Below are 22293 nucleotides of genomic sequence, written 5' to 3'. Positions count from 1 at the left end.
GATAGCTTCAATGAAATTTCAAAATGTATGTTCTTATAACCTGAATTTCGAGCTTTAGAAAGTATATTTATCACATTGTACTTATAATATATCGTATGGATAAGTAACACTAAAGCAGTGAGTTAGGTAAGATTTTCTAAAAATTTTATTTTCCTGTTTACCCCAAAGTGGACTACCCCGATTAGTTACACATTCATGAAAAGACTGGAATGTTTCACCGAAAAACATGTCTCGTCCTGCGACTGTCAAGGAATCCGATACCTTTCAGAAAAAATATTGATATCAACTTCATTAAAAAATTGTTTTCTTATTTTTGTCTTTTCTGTTCACAAGCCCGCATGGGGAAAAAAAACAATGACCACGTAATAATTTCTATACATTGATTGCTTTAGTCAGACAAGTTTCTTGAAAAGCTATTACTTATAACCATGGTTTGGGATCAGTTTTTCGTGGTGCAAAACATAAGGTTGTAGTAATCGTATTTCCACTTGTAGTCATGTCGTTTTTCTACTTTTAGATACAGACAAGGGCAATTACAGTAGACGTTTCAGGAAACCTCGGATTAAAACTCTAGTTTGAAACAGAATTGCAACGTAATTGTGACGTGACAATCCAATAATTCCTTCACATTTCTTTGATCCTTATGGTAGTTTCATTCAAATAAACGCTCGGCTGACTCCGTAAACTTCGACCTGCTCATCGGAGGTAACGGAGACAGCCGCCATTTTGGACTACCTCTTCAAATTTAGAAATGCAAATATCTAGAGTTTGGATTGATCAATTCTAAAATAAATTATATATTAAGCATTTTCAGAAGAGCCTCTATTAACTCTACTAACATAAAAGAAAAATATCGAAAAACCAAAACGTTTAAAAATTCAACTTTTTTAAAAAATTCGCATCCAGTAACGACCGGAAGTACTGACGACGAACAAAAAGGTAATTCCCCTCATTTAGAAGTCATAATCTATCATCTCTAACAAGTCTCCAGTTCATAACTTAAGGCATTTTTGAAAAAAGGGGAGACAAAATTTAATTTTAAAATTAGAAAACTGTCAATAACATGGCACCGGAAGCAAGTTTTCCAAATTTTCCTTCTGATGAACAAAGATCATTTGACGACGCATAATTCCTGAAAGTTTCATTTAAAACCTCTGAATAGTTTTCGAGAAATCGCCTGCACAAAATTTTTGGGGAAAAAAATGATAAGAAGAAATAGTGGAATCACTATGAGGTCTTCCGTGAAGACGGAAGACCTTAAAAATAATAAGAAGAAGAAGAAACAGTAGAATCACTTAAAGGTCTTCCGTGAAGATGGAAGACCTTAACTAGAAACTCATTGCGAGCAATGAAAGGTCTTCCGTCCGATTCTGAAAATAAAAACGAAAATTCAAGCTGAAAAAGTTATAAAAGAAATTCAGACACTCTGGAGATTTAAACCCTGGTCGTCAGCGTGAAAATCCAACGTGCTAACCATTAACCATTCACTTTTTTGCATCACTTCCTGTCACGACCGGAAGTAACGGCGATACAAGATTTTCTCACGATTCAGATAAACTGATGACTGACTATCAGTCCTGAAATGTTTAAATTTCAGTCGTTTACTGTTGCCGAGCAATATTGTGAGAACAAATTCTAATTTTGAGGACAGGTAAACACTTGACCGGAAATAAATTTTATTAAAAAAAATCTCTGACTTTTCTCTAGACATATGCAGTATCTACAACATACATAAAATTATTTCAAGTACTTTATCGATAAGCAATATTTTTATAAGAAAGTTAAATATCAAAATAACATAGTTTATCTCCTAAAACCGGGAGTTGACGTTTTTGTTTCCCGTGGAATCTAACATATTTCAAAACAGCGAAAGAGATGCAATAAAGTGATGCAAGTTTTAATTCAAAAAAGAAAAGTTAAGATTTTTCATTTCTTTGATCACTTCCTGTGACAAGCGGCAGTGACGACTGACGCGTTTAAGCAAAATGGTTTGGCCTACTCTTCAAGGTCTGTTACTCATAAAAGTTTCGTGTTTTAATCTCTTTTACCTGTTTTTGAGATCTCGTTCAGATAATTTCTCATTTTGAGGACAGGAAAACACGCGGCCGGAAGTGAATTTTTGAAAGATAGTTAAGGTTACTCTAGACATTTGCACTCTGAATAACATATTTAAAATTCATTTCAAACGCTTTATCTAAAAGGAATACTCATGGGAAAGTAAAATACTCAAATTATTTAGTTTTTCTCTTATAACCGGAAGTTGTCGTTTTTGTTTTCAGTCGGACCAACAACTTTGGAATCTGCGAAAAAGATGCAATGAAGTGATGCAATGATTAATTAAAAAAAGAAAACCTGAAATTTTCAATTTCTTCGATCCCTTCCTGTGACGACCGGAAGTGACGGCTGACGCTCTGAACCCAAATGGTTTTGCCTACATCATAAGGTCTGTTGCTCAAAGAAGTTTGGTGTCTTAATCTTTTACCGTTTTCGAAATCCTTAGACAACTTCATTTTGAGGACAGAAAAACACGCAACCGGAAGTGAATTTTACAAAAATATTTGACGTTCTTCTAGACAAAATTCAAATACTTTATCTACAAAAGATATTAATTGGACAGAAAAATACTCAAATTATGTAGTTTTTCTTTTATCACCGGAAGTTGATGTTTTTGTTTCCGGTGAGACCAACATATTCCGAAACTAAAAAAGAGATGCAATAATTTGATGTAAGTATTGATTTAAAAAAAGAAAGTTGAAATTTTACGATTTCTTTGATCACTTCCGAAAGCGACCGGAAGTGCCGACGACGAACGAAAAGAAGCGACCCGGCTAGTATCTATCACGAACTATAATCCCTGAAAGTTCGACATTGATATCTCTTGTCGTTCTTGAGATTATCCGCGGACAAAGTGTCATTTTGACATCAGAAAATGGTCTGTAACGTGGTACCGGAAGTGAATTTCCAAATTTTCTCTCAGATCGATCAAGTTCATGTTACAGCACACTATTTCTGAAAATTTCATGTAAATCCGTCCAATAGTCTTCAAGAAATCGCGTGCACAAAATTAGAAAGTCGAAAAAATAAGAATAACTAGTAAACTAATTGTTCACAGAACAATTAGAGGTCTTTCCTCCTTTTTAAGTGTTTTCAGTGTCATTTGGGCTGAATAACATATTTAAAATTCATTTCAAACGCTTTATCTAAAAAGAATACTCATGGGAAAGTAAAATACTCAAATTATTTAGTTTTTCTCTTATAACCGGAAGTTGTCGTTTTTGTTTTCAGTCGGACCAACAACTTTGGAATTTTTCGAAAATAAAGTAATGCAATGATTAATTAAAAAAAGAAAAATTGAAATTTTCAATTTCTTTGATCCCTTCCTGTGACGACCGGAAGTGACGGCTGACGCTCTGAACCCAAATGGTTTTGCCTACATCATAAGGTGTGTTGCTCAAATAAGAAACTTGGTACCGGAAGTGAATTTTCAAATTTTCTCTCAGATCGATCAAGTTCATGTTACAGCACACTATTTCTGAAAATTTCATGTAAATCCGTCCAATAGTCTTCAAGAAATCGCGTGTGCAAAATTAGAAAGTCGAAAAAATAAGAATAACTAGTAAACTAATTGTTCACAGAACAATTAGAGGTCTTTCCACCTTTTTAAGTGTTTCCATGTCATTTGGGTTGAAAAAAAGAAGAAAAATGCAATAAATGCAAAAAAAAAAAATGCTCCTCCAGCTGGGATAAAACTCAAAACCCTTGGTTTGAAAGGCAGGTGCGCTAACCACTGCGCTACGCATTCCGATAAAATTGGTAAGTTAATTGTTTAAGACTATAGAAGAAATGCAAGCGTATTTTTAGAATCGGTAGGGGAAGAAAGAAGTTCCGTAAAAGGAAATAGTTCCTGAATTTGCAAGCAGTATATAAAATAATAAGGGACGGGCTGCGTGAGAAAACGTTAACACTGTTCCCTAATGAAAATGTATTAATGGACTGTAGCCTGATTCATCGATATTGTAAGCATGCTGATTTTTTTGTAAATAGCTTCGTTGTAAGCTTAAAAGATCGGGTTCGGATTTCAACATTTCTGACTGAATATCCTGAAATAAAGATGAAACATTTAAATAAGCATTTCTTTGGGTTTAATTAAATATGTGTAGCCCAAATTAAACTCCCAACATGCAATTTTAGAAGGGAAACACGACAACGAAAGCGAGAATTGTTTTTAATATACCTAAAATCGCTATTTCTGTAAACTAATTAATTCTAAATAAAAATCAAATAAATACCAAATGTAAAAGAAAGAGAGAATGCTTGGTATTAAAATGTCGTATCATATCAGGAGAATCGAATGCTACCAACGACATCTGAAGAAATAGCCGATAAAAGGTTTAGATCATTTCTTCGTTCACCTGCACTTTAATTTCAAACACAACAGAACTTGTAGTTTTTGCCGTGAAACTTTAAGACTACTATAAAATTATAGGACTCACCGTAAAACTCTCCAGAAAGTTTCTCTGAGGTCTATACTACATTTGTACCAAATTTGGTGTCGATCCGAGGTCTGGTTTGAATTCTAGAGTAATATTTTACGTTGTTGTTGATGTTTTGTTTGTTTGTATGTTGTTTAACGTCCCTCTCGAGAATTTTTCACTCATATGGAGACGCCACCACTTGCCGGTGGAGAGCTGCAAATTTTGTCCTATACTCGGCACTTACGGTCATTGAGCAGTGAGGGATCTTTTTCGTGCCAGCACCTACTGCGACACGGGACCTCGGTTTATACGGTTTCATCCGAAGGACCGGTCTCCACGTCCCACAGTGGGATTCGAACCCGCGATGTAACGATCAACTCCTTACTCCGCGACTCTAGAGCAGGCGCTCTAACCACTGCTCCACGCGGGCGACTGTTGTTGATGTGATTTTTTTTAAGAAGGGGGGGGTTGAATTATTTATTTTATGTCTCTTTTAAACCAAGAATTGTAACTTCTTCCACATCCTTAAGCCTTATTGTGACCTCTGGGTCAAGGTCAAGGTCTAAGGTCAAGGTCATTACAAAAAAAAAAAAATCTTTACTTTCTATGTTTTTACCTGATACTGGAGCTGAATGCATGTCCTTACTTTTCCATTAGACCCAATGTCAAGGTCAAAATTCAAGGTCATTTGGTGAATTGCTATATTTTTCACATATATAAGGAATATATGTTTTTAGATGACTTTGACCTATATTTCAAGGTCAAAGGTCAAATATGCCGATGCAGTTGGTACCATGTCTCCATGATACACCGTTTTAAAAAAAAGTTTATTAAATGTAAGCAGCGAAAACTTTCAGGGGCAGTAACTCATTGAAGGGACCGAAGAATCCTTTCGCACTGCATAGATTGATGAGTGTACTAAATGGGTCAAGGACACTGATGAAGGTTTGGAATCTCTATGGTTTACGGTTTCGGAGGAGTAGCGAAAGCAAGGTTTTATTGCAAATGGGGTGACAACATTTGAACGGGGTCAAGCTTCGGGGACAAGAATGAAATCTTTTGAAATAGTTTTAGAAGGACATGTTATAGATGCAAAGATATTCAGTATATGTCGAAAGACAAAAGAGATATTTAAAAAGCTAATTTTCTCATATTTTGAATGACCTTGACCTTTGACCTCTATATAAATTTCAAGGTCAAAGGTTGAGATATCCAATGCCATTGGTCCCATGTCTCTACGATAAATCGTTTTATTTTTTTTAACTATTTGTGAACTCCAAAAACTTTCAGGGGCAATAACTCATAAAAGGGGTTTACGGGTCATTTCGTAATGGATATATTGAAGAGTCTTCTAAATTAGTCGAAGACATTAGTGAAGGTTTCATATCACTACAGTTTGTGGTTTCGGAGGAGTAGCGATAACAAGGTTTTCAGTAACAGGGGCAATAACTTTTAAAGGGGTAAATCTTAAGGGACAAGTATGAAATCTTTGAAATAGTTTTAAGAGGACATATTAATGAGGCAAGGATATTTAGCATATGTTGAAAGACAAAAGAGATATAAAAAGAGATTAATTTCTCATATTTTGACTGACCTTTACCTTTAACCTTTGCATATATTTTAAGGTCAAAGGTCAATGAATCTTATGCAGTTGGTCCCATGTCTTTACGACTTATCTTTTTAAAAATTTTAAATTATTTCTAAAAATCAAAAACTTGGAGGGGCAATAACTCATTGAAGGGGTCGACGAATACTTTCACAATGAATAGATTGAAGAGTCCCCTAAATTAGTCGAGGACATTGGTGAAGGTTTCGTATTTCTATGGTTTACGGTTTCAAAGGAGTAGCGATAACAAGCTTTTATTGTGAAAGGGGATGTAACTCCTCGAGGGGTCAAAGTTCATATACGCAGGGTCAACTGCAAAAATCTTTTACGGAGTACATTCTCAAGAACATAAATTTTTTTGATAAATCTTGAAACTCAAAATCTTCCGGCGGAAAAATAAGAAGAAGAACTAGATGCGATCTCGTTGCGAGCAACGAGTGGGTCTTCCGTCCGATTTTTGATAAGATGAGATAAGAATTTGACTGAGACTTTCGTTCAAATATAATGATATAAATAAATTGTTAAGAGTTATTGATGAAAGACTTTCGGCCCCTATCAGCCCTTATTTTGAGGGGCAAGTCCCTTTTTCTTGATATCACCTTAAAGCTCTTATGATTTTGAACACTTTTTGTTCAACAACTATTCAGAAATTCTTTTTCGTTTCTGAGATATGTGCAAAAGAAATATTTAGGGGCCGGCCCTTCAACTCCTTAATGGAGACGTTTAGCAAAAATTGAAAGGTTACATATTGTTCAGAACATTATTTTGAACATCTTTTATTCAATATTGCTTAGCAAAATATATCCCACTTTCGAGATATTAAGCGTCAAAGATTTAGTATTTCGGCTCCTCAACCCCTAATTATGTAACATGTGATTTGAATAACATAATATATAGATGTAGTTTGCTCAGATAGACATTTTTGCTGCAGTAATATTTTACAATATATTGATCTTTAAACAGTTATTGATGAAAGACTTTCGGCCCCTCTCGGCCCCGATTTTGAGGGGCCAGCCCCTTTTTCTTGATTTCACCTTAAAGCTCTTATGATTTTGAACACATTTTGTTCAACAACTATTCAGAAATTCTTTTTCGTTACTGAGATATATGCAAAAGAAATATTTAGGGGCTGGCCCTTCAACTCCTTAATGGGGACGTTTAGCAAATATTGAAAGGTTGCATATTGTTAAGAACATTATTTTGAACATCTTTTGTTCAATATTGCTTATCAAAATATTTCCCACTTTCAAGATATAAAGCGTCAAAGATTTAGCATTCTGGCCCCTTATGGCCCCTAATTATGTAACATATGAGATTTTTATTATAATATATAGTTGTAGATTGTTCAAATAAACATTTTTGCTTCAGTAATGTATAACAAAATATTGATCGTTAAAGAGTTATGGATTTAAGACTTTTTGCCCCTCTTGGCCCCTAATGTGATGAGCCCTTTTTTCTTGATATCATATAAAAGATCTAGTAATTCTGCACAATTTCTGTTCAATGTGTTTTAAGAAAATATTCATAGTTTTGAAGATATGATAAAAAATGTCTCGAAAATTCACTCCTGATTCATTTCCTAAATTTTGACCCCTACCGAGCTTCCATACTAGGCACTTCCAGAAATTTGAAAACTGAGGTGCACAACTAGAACATGTCCTCTATAATCACTGAAAATTTCAGCACTCTATCTTTTGTCATTTTTGAGATTTTGTGTAGACAAAATGGTCACTAAAAATTCGATTAAAGGGCGATAACTTCCGACCGGAAGTGAATTTCCAAAAAAGAAAAAAAAATGAATAAGGTTTAGATCATGATACATCATCTCCAAAAATTTCAAGTGAATCCATCCAACCATCTCTGAGAAATCGTCTGCACAAAATTTGGACAGAAAAAAATAATAATAACTAGAACATGTCCTCTATTATCACTGAAAATTTCAGCACTCTAGCTTTTGACATTTTTGAGTTTTTGTGTAGACAAAATGGTCACTAAAAATTCGATTAAAGGGCGATAACTTCCGACCGGAAGTGAATTTCCAAAAATTAAAGAAAATGTATTAGGTTTACATCATGATACATCATCTCTGAAAATTTCAAGTGAATCCATCCAACCATCTCTGAGAAATCGTCTGCACAAAATTTGGACAGAAAAAATAATAATAACTAGATGCGATCTCGTTGCGAGCAACGAGTGGGTCTTCCGTCCGATTTTTGATAAGATGTGAAAAGAATTTGACTGAGACTTTCGTTCAAATATAATGATATAAATAAATTGTTAAGACGACCAATTTTGCTTCAGTAATCTATAACAAAATATTGATCATTAAAGATCATAGATTAAAGGCTTTCGGCCCGTCTTGGCCCCTACTGCACTTTTTGTTCAGCAACTATTCAGAAATTCTTCTTCGTTTCCGATTAAAGGGCGATAACTTCCGACCGGAAGTGAATTTCCAAAAAATAAAAAAAATGAATAAGGTTTAGATCATGATACATCATCTCTAAAAATTTCAAGGGAATCCATCCAACCATCTCTGAGAAATCGTCTGCACAAAATTTGGACAGAAAAAAAATAATAATAATAACTAGATGCGATCTCGTTGCGAGCAACGAGTGGGTCTTCCGTCCAATTTTCGATAAAATGAGATAAAAATTTGACTCAGATTTTCGTTAAAAAATAGTTATATAAATAAATTGTTAAGAAAAACAATTTCCCTTCAGTAATGTGTGATAAAATATTGATCAATAAAAAGTTATAATTTAAACACTTCCGGCCCGTCTTGGACCCTTATATAAGTGGTCAGCCCCTTTTTCTTGATATCATCTGAAACCTCTCATGATTTTGAACACTTTTTGTTCAACAACTATTCAGAAATTCTTTTTCGTTTCCGAGATATATGCAAAAGAAATATTAAGGGCCGGCCCTTTAAGTCCTAAACGGGGACGTCTAGCAAAAATTGAATGATTGCATATTATTAAGAATATTATTTGAACGTCTTTTGTTTAAATATTGGTTATCAAACTATTCTTCCTTTTCAAGATTTATTGCGCCAAAGATTATACAATCTGACCCCTAATTCTCCCTTATTGCATAAGATATGATGTAAACACCATGTTATATAGTTAATGAGTGTGAAGATGAACTATTTCGTTTCAGTAATATATTACAAAATATTGATCATTAAATAGTTATTGATTTAAAACTTTCGGCCCCTCTTGGCCCCTATTTTGAGGGGCCAGCCCCTTTTTCTTCATACCACTTTAAAGCTCTTGTAATTCTGAAGACTTTTTGTTCAACAACTATTCAGAAGTTTCGTTTCGTTTCCGAGATATGTAGACTTGAAATATTTAGGGGCCGTCCCATTAAGTCCTTATAGGGGCTGTTAAGAAAAAATTCAAAGGATGCACATTGTTCAGATCATCATTCTAAACAACTTTTGTGCAATATTGCTTTTCAAAATGTTTCCCCTTTTCGAGATATAAAGCGTCAAAGATTAAGCATTCTGTCCCCTTATGGCCCCTAATTACGTAATATTTGACGAAAATTTTAAGATATATAGTTGCAGATTGTGAAGATGATTATTTTTGCTTCAATAATTAAAATCAAAATATTTAACGTTAAGGACTTATAGATGAAAGACTTTTGGCCCTTCTGAGCCCCTAATTTGAGGGGTCAGTACCTTTTTCTTGATATCACATGAAAGGTCTTGTAATTCTGAAGACTTTTTGTTCAACAACTATTCAGAAGTTTCGTTTCGTTTTCGAGATATGTAGACTTGAAATATTTAGGGGCCGTCCCTTTAAGTCCTTATGGGGGCTGTTTAGGAAAAATTCAAAGGATGCACATTGTTCAGATCATCATTCTAAACAACTTTTGTTCAATATTGCTTTTCAAAATGTTTCCCTTTTCGAGATATAAAGCTTCAAAGATTAAGCATTCTGGCCCCTTGTGGCCCTTATTTATGTAACATATGATGTAAAAATCATAATATATAGTTGTAGTTTGTTAAGATAAATAATTTTGCTTCAGTAATGTATACAAAGATATTGCTTGTTTAAGAGTTATCGATTAAAGACTTTCGGCCCCTATCGGCCCCTAATGTGATGAGTCAGCCCTTTTTTCTTGATATCATGTTACAGATCTATTTATTCTGCACAAATATTGTTCAATATGTTTTAACAAAATAATTATACTTTAAAAAATATGATACAAAATGTCTCAAAAATTCAATTATGATTCGTGTCCTAAATTTTGACCCCTACCGAGCTTCCATACTAGGCACTTCCGGAAAATATCTAAAGCCAGGTGCAGTATGACATGTCCTCTATCATCACTGAAAATTTCAGCGCTCTAGCTTTAGCCGTTGTTGAGTTCCATCGCAGACAAGGAGGTCCTCTAAATTTTGATAAAAGGGCGATAACTTTTGACCGGAAGTGAATTTCAAAAAGTTGTTTGGCCGGAATTAATTTCAGAGAACCTAGCAACAATTCTGAAAATCTGAAGCAAATCCATCAATCCATCTCCGAGAAATCGTCTGCAGAAAATTTGTGCAGAAAAAAATAATAACTAGATGCGATCTCGTTGCGAGCAACGAGTGGGTCTTCCGTCCAATTTTCGATAAGATGAGATAAGAATTGGACTGAGATTTTTGTTAAAAAATAGTTATATAAATAAATTCTTAAGACAAACAATTTCCCTTCAGTAATGTGTAACAAAATATTGATCAATAAAAAGTTATAGATTAAACACTTCTGGCCCTTCTTGGACCCTTACATGAGTGGTCAGCCCCTTTTTCTTGATATTATCTGAAACCTCTCATGATTTTGAACACTTTTTGTTCAACAACTATTCAGAAATTCTTTTTCGTTTCCGAGATATATGTAAAAGATATATTAAAGGCCGGCCCTTTAAGTCCTAAACGGGGACGTCTAGCAAAAATTGAATGATTGCATATTATTAAGAATATTATTTTGAACGTCTTTTTTTCAAATATTGGTTATCAAAACATTTTTCCTTATGAAGATATTATTTCGCCAAAGATTATACAATCTGACCACTAATTATCCCTTATTGAATAAGATGTGATGTAAACACCATGTTATATAGTTAAAGAGTGTGAAGATGAACTATTTCGCTTCAGTAATATATTACAAAATATTGATCATTAAATAGTTATTGATTTAAGACTTTCGGTCCCTCTCGGCCCCTATTTAGATGGCCCAGCCCCTTTTTCTTCACACCCCTTTAAAGCTCTTATAGTTTTGAACACTTTTTGTTCAACTAGTCAGAAATTCTTTTTCGTTTCCGAAATATATGCAAAAGATATCTTTAGGGGCCAGCCCTTCAACTCCTTAATGGGGACGTTTAACACAAATCGAAAGCTTACTTACTGTTTAGAACATTATTTTGAACATCTTTTATTCTATATTGCTTATCAAAGCATTTCCCACTTTCGAGATATAGAGTGCCAAAGATTTGGCCTTCTGGTCCCTTATGGACCCTAATTATGTCACATGTGATGTGAATATCATAATATATAGTTGGAAATTGTTGAGATAAACAATTTTGCTTCAGTAATGAATTGCAAAATATTGATCGTTAAAAAGTTATTGATTAAAGACTTTTGGCCCCTCTCGGGCCCTATTTTGAGGGGCCAGCCCCTTTTTCTTCATACCACTTTAAAGCTCTTATGATTTTGAACACTTTTTGTTCAACAACTATTCAGAAATTCTTTTTCGTTTCCGAGCTATATGCAAAAGATGTATTTAGGGGCCAGCCCTTCAACTCCTTAATGGGGACGTTTAGCAAAAATCGAAAGTTTAAATATTGTTTAGAACATTATTTTGAACATCTTTTATTCAATATTGCTTATCCAAATATTTCCCACTTTCGAGATATAGAGTGCCAAAGATTTGGCATTCTGGCCCCTTATGGCCCCTAATTATGTAACATATGATGTGAATATCATAACATATAGTTGTAAATTGTTGAGATGAACATTTTTGCTTCAGTAATGCATTACAAAATATTGATTGTTAAAGCGTTATTTTTCAAAGGCTTTCGGCCCCTCTCAGCCCCTATTTTGAGGGGCCAGTCCCTTTTTCTTCATATCACTTTAAAGCTCTCATGATTTTGAACACTTTTTCTTCAACAACTATTCAGAAATTCTTTTTCTTTTCCGAGCTATATGCAAAAGATATATTAAGGGGCCAGCCCTTCAACTCCTTAATGGGGAAGTTTAGCAAAAATTGAAAGGTTAAATATTGTTTAGAACATTGTTTTGAACATCTCTTATTCAATATTGCTTATCAAAATATTTCCCACTTTCGAAATATAGAGTGCCAAAGATTTGGTATTCTGGCCCTTTATGGCCCTTAATTATGTAACATATGATGTATATATCATAATATATGGTTGTAAATTGTTAAGATAAACATTTTTGCTTCAGTAATGTATATCAAAATATTGATCGTTAAAGAGTTATTGATTTCAGACTTTTGGCCCCTCTCGGCCCCTAACATGACAAGTCAGCCCTTTATTCTTGATATCATATTAAAGATCTTGTCATTCTGCACAAATATTGTTCAGTATGTTTTTACAAAATAATTATACTTTAAAAGATATGATACAAAATGTCTCAAAAATTCATTCATGATTCGTGTCCTAAATTTCGACACCTACCGAGCTTCCATACTAGGCACTTTCGGAAAATATCTAAACCCAGGTGCAAAATGGCAACATGTCCTCTACCATCACTGAAAATTTCAGCGCTCTAGCTTAAACTGTTTTTGAGTTCCATCGCAGACAAGGAGGTCCTCTGAATTTTAATAAAAGAGCGATAACTCTTGACCGGAAGTAAATATCCCTTAACAGACTTGCCGGAATTAACTTCAGATGTCAACGCATCTACCATGAAAATTTGAATAAAATCGAACGAGCCATCTCCGAGAAATCCTCTGCACAAAATTTGTAAGGAGAAAAAAGAATAATAATAATAACTAGATGAGATCTCGTTGCGAGCAACGAGTGGGTCTTCCGTCCGATTTTTGATTAGATGAGATAAGAATTTGACTGAGATTTTCGTTCGAATATAATGATATAAATAAATTGTTAAGACGAACAATTTTGCTTTAATAATGTTTAACAAAATATTGATCATTAAAGGGTTATAGATTAAAGACTTTCGGTTCTTCTTGGCCCCTAATGTGAGAGGTCAGCCCCTTTTTCTTGATATCATCTTAAAGCTCTCATGATTTTGAACACTTTTTGTTCAACAAATATTCAGAAATTCTTTTTTGTTTTCGGGATATATGCAAAAGCAATATTAAGGGCCGGCCCTTCAAGTCCTGAATGGGGACGTCTAGCAAAAATTCAAAGAGTGCATATTGTTAAGAATATTATTTTGAACGTCTTTTGTTCAATACTGTTTATCAAAATATTCTTCCTTTTCGAGACATATTGCTCCAAAGATTATGCAGTCTGGCGCCCTAAAGACCCCTTATTGCGTAATATATGATACCAACATCATGTTATTTAGATAAAGTGTGTGAAGAAGAACTATTTCGCCTCAGTAATATATTACAAAATATTGATCATTAAAGAGTTATTGATTGTATACTTTCGGCCCCTCTCGGCCCCTTATTGAAGGGGTCAGACCCTTTTCCTTGATATCACCTTAAAGCTCTCATGATTTTTTACACTTTTTGTTCAACAACTAGTCAGAAATACTTTTTCGTTTCTGAAATATTCGCGGCCCTTCAACTCCTTAATGGGGACGTTAAGCAAAAAATGAAAGGTTGCATCCTGTTTAGAACATTATTTTGGACATCTTTTGTTCAATATTGCTGATCAAAATATTTCCCACTTTTGAGATATAAAGCGTCAAAGATTTAGCATTCTGGCCTCTTATGGACCCTAATTATGTAACATATGATGTGAATATCATAAGATATACTTGTAAATTGTTGAGATAAACATTTTTGCTTCAGTAATGCATTACAAAATATTGATTGTTAAAGAGTTATTGTTCAAAGACTTTCGGCCCCTCTCAGTCCCTACTGTGAGGGATCTGCCCCTTTTTCTTCATACCACTTTAAAGCTCTCGTGATTTTGAACACTTTTTGTTCAACAATTAGTCAGAAATTCTTTTTCGTTTCTGAGATATTTGCAAAAGAAGTATTTAGGGGCCAGCCCTTCAACTCCTTAATGGGGACGTTTAGCGAAAAATGAAAGGTTGCATCTTGTTAAGAACATTATTTTGGACATCTTTTGCTCAATATTGCTTATCAAAATATTTCCCACTTTTGAGATATAAAGCGTCAAAGATTTAGAATTCTGGCCCCTTATGGACCCTAATTATGTAACATATGATGTGAATATCATAAGATATACTTGTAAATTGTTGAGATGAACATTTTTGCTTCAGTAATGCAATACAAAATATTGATCGTTAAAGAGTTATTGTTCAAAGACTTTGGGCCCCTCTCAGCCCCTATTGTGAGGGTCCTGCCCCTTTTTCTTCATATTACTTTAAAGCTCTTATGACTTTGAACACTTTTTATTCAACAACTAGTCAGAAATTCTTTTTCGTTTCTGAGATATTTACAAAAGAAGTATTTAGGGGCCGGCCCTTCAACTCCTTAATGGGGACGTTTAGCGAAAAATGAAAGGTTGCATCTTGTTAAGAACATTATTTTGGACATCTTTTATTCAATATTGCTTATCAAAATATTTCCCACTTTTGAGATATAAAGCGTCAAAGATTTAGCATTCTGGCCCCTTATGACCCCTAATTATGTAACATATGATGTGAATATCATAATGTATAGTTGTAAATTGTTGAGATAAACATTTTTGCTTCAGTAATGCATTACAAAATATTGATCGTTAAAGAGTTATTGATTAAAGACTTTCGGCCCTTCTCAGCCCCTAATTTGAGGGTCCAGCCAATTTTTCTTCATATCACTTTAAAGCTCTCATAATTTTGAACACTTTTTATTCAACAACTAGTCAGAAATTCTTTTTCGTTTCTGAGATATTTGCAAAAGAAGTAGTTAGGGGCCGGCCCTTCAACTCCTTAATGGGGACGTGTAGCAAAAAATGAAAGGTTGCATATTGTTAAGAACACTATTCTGAACATCTTTTGTTCAGTATTGCTTATTAAAATATTTCTCACTTTCGAGATATAAACCGTCAAAGATTTAGCATTCTGGTCCCTTGTCGCCCCTAATTATGTAACATATGACATAAATATTATAATATATAGTTGTTAATTGTTAAGATAAACATTTTTGCTTCAGTAATGTATACCAAAAAATTGATCGTTAAAGAGTTATCGATTTTATACTTTTAGCCCCTCTCGGCCCCTAAAATGATAGGTCAGCCCTTTATTCTTGATATCATATTAAAGATCTTGTCATTCTGCACAAATATTGTTCAGTATGTTTTAGCAAAATAATTATACTTTAAAAGATATGATACAATATGTCTCAAAAATTCACTCATGATTCGTGTCCTAAATTTCAACCCCTACCGAGCTTCCACACTAGGCACTTCCGGAAAATATCAAAACCCAGGTGCAAAATGGCAACATGTCCTCTATCATCACTGAAAATTTCAGCGCTCTATCTTAAGCCATTTTTGAGTTCCATCGCAGACAAGGACGTCCACTAAATTTTGAAAAAAGGCTATAACTTTCGACCGGAAGTAGATATCCCTTTATAGACTTGCCGGAATTAACTTCAGATGTCAACGCATCTACCATGAAAATTTGAATAAAATCGAACGAGCCATCTCCGAGAAATCGTCTGCACAAATTTTGTAAGAAGAAAAAAGAATAAAAATAATAATAATAATAAAGGTAAAAAAGAAACCGAAGAATAATAGAAGGGTCTTCCGCTGAAGACGGAAGACCCTAATAATAACTAGATGCGATCTCGTTGCGAGCAACGAGTGGGTCTTCCGTCCGATTTTTGATTAGATGAGATATGAATTTAAATGAGATTTTCGTTCATAAATATATAGATAGTCAAAACATACAATTTTGTACAATTTCTTCAGCTATGTTTCACAAAATTTTGATCATTAAAAAGTTATAAATAAAGGTTTTCAGTCCCTCTGATGGCCCCCTAATATTGTAATATTTGATAAAAAAAAAAAAAAAAATTAAGATATATATAGTTGCAGATCGTGAAAAAGAACATTTTTGTTAAAGAGTTACAGGTGGAAGACTTTTGGCCCCACTGAGTCCCTAATTTGAGGGATCAGCCCCTTTCTCTTGATATCACATGACAGGTCTTGTTATTCTGAAGACTTTTTGTTCAACAACTATTCAGAAGTTTTTTTTCGTTTTCGAGATATGTAGACTTGAAATATTTAGGGGCCGTCCCTTTAAGTTCTTATAGGGGCTCTTAAGGAAAAATTGAATGGTTGAACATTGTTAGGAACAACATTCTAAGCCCCCTTTTTTTAATATTGCTTTTCAAAATGTTTCCCCTTTTCGAGATATAAAGCATCAAAGATTTAGCATTCTGCCCCTTATGGCCCCTAATCATGAACTATTTGATAAAAAATTTAAAACACATAGTTGCAGATTGTGAAGATGAACATTTTTGCTTCAATAATTGATATTAAAATATTTAACGTTAAATATTTATGAATTAAAAACTTTTGGTCATTCTGAGCCCCTAATTTGAGGGGTCAGCCCCTTTTTCTTGATATCACATGATAGGTCTTGTAATTCTGAAGACTTTTTGTTCAACAACTATTTAGAAGTTTCGTTTCGTTTTCAAGATATATAGACTTGAAATATTTAGGGGCCGTCCCTTTAAGTCCTTATAGGGGCTATGTAGGAAAAAATGAAAGGATGCACATTGTTAGGAACAACATTCTAAACGACTTTTGTTCAATATTGCTTTTCAAGATGTTTCCCCTTTTTGAGATATAAAACATCAAAGATTTAGCATTCCGGCCCCTAATGGCCCCTAATTATGTACTATGTCATAAAATTTTTAAAATATATAGTTGCAGATCGTAAAGATGAACATTTTTGCTTCAATAATTGATATTAAAATGTTTACCTTTAAAGAGTTATGAATTCAAAACTTTTGGCCCTTCTGAGCCCCTAATTTGAGGGGTCAGCCCCTTTTTCTTGATATCACATGAAAGGTTTTGCAATTCTGAAGACTTTTTGTTCAACAACTATTTAGAAGTTTCGTTTCGTTTTCAAGATATATAGACTTGAAATATTTAGGGGCCGTCCCTTGAAGTCCTAATAAGGGCTATTTAGGAAAAATAAAAAGGATGCACATTGATGAGAACATTATTCTAAACAACTTTTGTTCAATATTGCTTTTCAAAATGTTTCCCCTTTTCAAGATATAAATCGTCAAAGATTAAGCATTCTGGCCCCTTATGGCCCCTAATTACATAATTTTTGATAAAAATTTTAAAATATACAGTTGCAGATTGTGAAGATGAACATTTTTGCTTCAATATTGTATACAAAAATATTGCCTGTTTAAGAGTTATCGATTTCAGACTTTTGGCCCCTATCGGCCCCTAATGTGATGAGTCAGCGCTTTTTCCTTGATATCTTGTTACAGATCTTGTCATTATGCACAAATTTTGTTCAATATGTTTTAACAAAATAATTATACTTTAAAAGATATGACACAAAATGTCTCAAAAATTCACTCATGATTCGTGTCCTAAATTTCGACCCCTACCGAGCTTCCATACTAGGCACTTCCGGAAAATATCCAAACCCAGGTGCATAATGGCAACATGTCCTCTATCATCACTGAAAATTTCAGCACTCTAACTTAAGCTGTTTTTGAGTTCCATCGCAGACAAGGAGGTCCTCTGAATTTTAATAAAAGGGCGATAACTCTCCGACCGGAAGTGATTTTTCAAATTTTGAATTGCCGGTACAAACTTCAGATGATAAGACATAAACCCTGAAAATTTGAAGTAAATCGATCAATTCATCTCCGAGAAATCTTCTGCACAAAATCGGTAAGGAGAAAAAAAAGAAGAAAAACTAGTAGACTAATTGTTCTCGAACAATTAGAGGTCTTTCCACCTTCTTTAAATTTCATATATTCTTCACATTTAACTCTCTACTGCTTATTTTTATACAAAAGAAACCAGAAATGGCTTGAGAGATGGAAAAAATGAAAATTTTAAAAAATTTTGAAATGACCTTGACCTTTGACCTTGAACAAATATTCAAGGTCAAAGGTCAAGGGTCACATTGCAATTGACCCCATGCTTCAACGACTTTAAGTTTTAAAGTTATAAGGTTTACTAGTAAGCGCAAAGACATTAAAGGGCGATAACTCATATAAGGGGTCACCGTATACTTTCGCACTGAATAGATTAAAGTTGTGCCTAAAGACCCTGAATACATTAATGAAGGTTTCGTGTCTCTGCAGTTTACGGTTTCGGAGGAGTGGCGATAACAAGGTTTTTTGCACAAGGGGAAATAACTTTTAAAAGGTTTAAGCTTAGGGGACAAGATTGAAATCTTTGAAATAGTTTTAAAAGTACATAAAAAAGATGCAAAGATATACTGTATATGTTGAAAGACAAAAAAGCTCTAAAAAGAGCTTTATTTCTCATATTTGGAGTGACCTTGACCTTTGACCTTGACATAATCTTCAAGGTCTAGGGTTAAAGAATCTAATGCAGTTGGTTTCATGTCTCTACGACTTATCGTTTTGAAAATTTTTCATTATTTGTAAACTGCAAAAACTTTCAGGGGCAATAACTCATAAAAGGGCTCAACAAATCCTTTTGTAATGAATAGATTGAAGAGTCTTCTCAATTAGTCGAAGACATTGGTGAAGGTTTCGTAACTCTACGGTTTACGGTTTCGGAGGAGTAGCGATAACAAGGTTTTTCGCACAAGGGGAAATAACTTTTAAAAGGTTTAAGCTTAGGGGACAAGATTGAAATCTTTGAAATAGTTTTAAAAGTACATATAAAAGATGCAAAGATATACTGTATATGTTGAAAGACAAAAAAGCTCTAAAAAGAGCTTTATTTCTCATATTTGGAGTGACCTTGACCTTTGACCTTGACATAATCTTCAAGGTCTAGGGTTAAAGAATCTAATGCAGTTGGTTTCATGTCTCTACGACTTATCGTTTTGAAAAATTTTCATTATTTGTAAACTTCAAAAACATTCAGGGGCAATAACTCATAAAAGGGCTCAACAAATCCTTTCGTAATGAATAGATTGAAGAGTCTTCTCAATTAGTCGAAGACATTGGTGAAGGTTTCGTAACTCTACAGTTTACGGTTTCGGAGGAGTAGCGATAACAAGGTTTCTAGTGAAAGGGGCAATAACTGCGAAAGGGGTCATAGGTTATACGCGTTGGGTCAAATTTGTTCATAACTTTTTATGACCTTTACGATGAACAAAAAGTCTTTTCGATAAATGTCGAAACAAAAAATCAGCGGAAGAAAAATAATAATAAGAAGAATAAGAAGAAGAAGAATAATAACTAGGAGACTAATTGTTCTCGAACAATTAGAGGTCTTTCCACCTTCTTTAAATTTCTTTAATTTTTATATTTTACTCTCTAAAGTAAATTTTTATACAAAAAGAATCCATAAATGGCTTGAAAGATAGAAAAAATGAAAAAATTTAAAAATTTGAAATGACCTTGACCTTTGACCTTAAAAAATATTCAAGGTCAAAGGTCAAGGGTCACATTGCACTTGACCCCATACTTCTACGACTTTTAGTTTCAAAGTTATAAGATTTAATAACTCATATAAGGGGTCATCGGATACTTTCGCACTAAATAGATTGAAGTTGTGTCTAAAGACCCTGAAGACATTAGTGAAGGTTTTGTGTCTCTACAGTTTACGGTTTCGGAGGAGTAGCGATAACAAGTTTTTCAGTAAAAGGGGCAATAACTTTTAAAGGGGTAAATTTCCGGGGACTAGTATGAAATCTTTGAAATAGTTTTAAGAGGACATATTAATGATGCAAAGATATTTAATATATATTGAAAGACAAAAGAGATATAAAAAGAGCCTAATTTCTCATATTTTCAATGACCTTGACCTTTGACCTTTGCATATATTTTAAGGTCAAAGGTCAATGAATCTTATGCAGTTGGTCCCATGTCTCTACGACTTATCGTTTTGAAAATTTTTAATTATTCGTAAACATCAAAAACTTTCAGGGGCAATAACTCATAAAAGGGGTGGACGAATACTTTCGCAATGAAAGGATTGAAGAGTCCCCTCAATAAGTCGAAGACATTGATGAAGGTTTCGTACCTCTACGGTTTACGGTTTCGAAGGAGTAGCGATAACAAGGTTTTTCGTACAAGGGGCAAGAACTCTGAAAGGGGTCATAGGTCATACTCGTTGGGTAGTTTTTCGAAATAACTTTTGATGTCAAGTATCATGAACTATAAAACTTTTTGATAAGTCTTTCGGTTCAAAAGGCGGTAGCGGAAAAATAATAATAATAATAATAATAAACAGAAGCATTTCAAGAGGTCTTTCCACAGAAAGGTGGAAAGACCTAACTAGTAGACTAATTGTTCTCGAACAATTAGAGGTCTTTCCACCTTTAAATTTCATATATTCTTCATATTTAACTCTCTACTCTTTATTTTTATACAAAAGAAACCAGAAATGGCTTGAGAGATGGAAAAAATGAAAATTTAAAAATTTTGAAATGACCTTGGCCTTTGACCTTGAACAAATATTCAAGGTCAAAGGCCAAGGGTCACATTACAATTAACCCCATGCTTCTACGACTACGAAAGTTATAAGGTTTACTAGTAAGCGCAAAGACGTTAAAGGGCGATAACTCATATAAGGGGTCATTGGATACTTTCGCACTGAATAGATTGAAGTTGTGTTTAAAGACACTGAATACATTAGTGAAGGTTTCGTGTCTCTGCGGTTTACGGTTTCAGAGGAGTAGCGATAACAAGGTTTTTTGCACAAGGGGAAATAACTTTTAAAAGGGTTAAGCTAAAGGGACAAGATTGAAATCTTTGAAATAGTTTTAAAAGTACATATTAAAGATGCAAAGATATACTGTATATGTTGAAAGACAAAAGAGCTATAAAAAGAGCTTTATTTCTCTTATTTGGAATGACCTTGACCTTTGACCTTGACATAAACTTCAAGGTCTAGGGTTAAGGAATCTAATGCAGTTAGTTTCATGTCTCTACGACTTATCGTTTTGAAAAATTTTCATTAATTGTAAACTTCAAAAACTTTCAGGGGCGATAACTCATAAAAGGGCTCAACGAATCCTCTCGTAATGAATAGATTGAAGAGTCTCCTCAATTAGTCGAAGACATTGGTGAAGGTTTCGTACCTCTACAGTTTACGGTTTCAGAGGAGTAGCGATAACAAGGTTTCTAGCGAAAGGGGCAATAACTGCGAAAGAGGTCATAGGTTATACGCGTTGGGTCAAATTTGTTCCTAACTTTTTATGACCTTTACGGTCAACGAATAATCTTTTCGATAAACATCGAAACAAAAAATCAGCGGAATAATAATAATAATAATAATAATAATAATAAACAGAAGAAAATTAATAGGTCTTTCCACAGAAAGGTGGAAAGACCTAATAATAAACAGAAGAAAATCAATAGGTCTTTCCACAGAAAGGTGGAAAGACCTAACTAGATGCGATCTCGTTGCGAGCAACTAGTGGGTCTTCCGTCCGATTTTTGATAAGATGAGATACGAATTTGACGGAGATTTCGTTCATAAATATATAAATAGTGAAAACGTACAATTTGCTTCAGTTATGTTTAATAAAATTTTGATCATTATGGCACCTAAAAACGCAATGTTTGATGAAGATTTTAAAATATTTATAGTAGCAGATCTTGAAAATGAACATTACTGTAAAAGGGTTATAGATAAAACACTTTTGGCCCCTCTGAGCCCCTAATTTGAGGGGTCAGCCCTTTTTCTTGATATCACATGAAAGGTCTTGTAATTCTGAAGACTTTTTGTTCAACAAGTATTCAGAAGTTTCGTTTCGTTTTCGAGATATGTAGACTTGAAATATTTAGGTGCCGCCCCTTTAAGTCCTTATAGGGGCTGTTTAGGAAAAATTCAAAGGATGCACATTGTTGAGAACATCATTCTAAACAACTTTTATTCAATATTGCTTTTCAAAATGTTTCCCCTTTTCGAGATATAAAGCGTCAAAGATTAAGC

At 33.9% G+C, this 22293-nt stretch overlaps 1 protein-coding gene across 1 annotated transcript in view; it reads right to left on the bottom strand.

Annotated features, from left to right (window-relative positions):
* The window catches only part of LOC133206149 (serine/threonine-protein kinase MARK2-like), a 271416-nt gene that overhangs the window by 154455 nt on the left and 94668 nt on the right, over positions 1-22293 (bottom strand). The gene's annotated exons all lie outside the window — the stretch shown is intronic.

The sequence above is a fragment of the Saccostrea echinata genome, unplaced genomic scaffold (genome assembly GCF_033153115.1).
Source record: "Saccostrea echinata isolate AGI-Se365-2 ecotype Australia unplaced genomic scaffold, CSIRO_AGI_Sech_v1 ptg000054l, whole genome shotgun sequence".
Classification (NCBI taxonomy): domain Eukaryota; kingdom Metazoa; phylum Mollusca; class Bivalvia; order Ostreida; family Ostreidae; genus Saccostrea; species Saccostrea echinata.
Note: the sequence above shows the minus strand (reverse complement) of the source record. Positions and strands in the feature narration are given on the sequence as shown.